The sequence below is a fragment of the Camelina sativa genome, unplaced genomic scaffold (genome assembly GCF_000633955.1).
Source record: "Camelina sativa cultivar DH55 unplaced genomic scaffold, Cs unpScaffold13862, whole genome shotgun sequence".
Taxonomy (NCBI): domain Eukaryota; kingdom Viridiplantae; phylum Streptophyta; class Magnoliopsida; order Brassicales; family Brassicaceae; genus Camelina; species Camelina sativa.
Window position 1 is genome coordinate 1 of NW_010934893.1, and position 336 is coordinate 336.

General features: G+C 39.0%; 1 long non-coding RNA gene across 1 annotated transcript; it reads left to right on the top strand.

Moving 5' to 3' along the window:
- The first annotated feature begins 6 nt into the window (after nucleotides 1-6).
- LOC109132036 lies at nucleotides 7-312 on the top strand. Its single transcript, XR_002037338.1, has 2 exons — nucleotides 7-121; nucleotides 263-312. It is a non-coding gene; the product is annotated as an uncharacterized LOC109132036 (long non-coding RNA).
- The last annotated feature ends 24 nt before the right edge of the window (nucleotides 313-336 follow it).

Below are 336 nucleotides of genomic sequence, written 5' to 3' on the forward strand. Positions count from 1 at the left end.
TAATGGTGAAGAATCAGACAATGAGAGTGATCGTGTTTCTATAGCTGGCAGAGTCGTTGCTCGTAGAGCGTTTGGGAAACTTGCGTTCTTGACTCTGAGAGATGACTCTGGAACTATTCAGGTTTCATTCACTCTTTTTTTGTTCCTATTGTTTAGATCATTAGATGGCTTTGTATCCATTTCATTAGAAGCTGGCTGTAACATTTCCTTATCGAAACAAGAATTTATTTCCCCTTGTATTTTCATCTCCTGGTCTTTGCAGCTTTACTGTGAGAAGGAAAGGCTTTCGGATGATCAGTTTGAACAGTTGAAGGCACTTATCGATATTGGTGATAT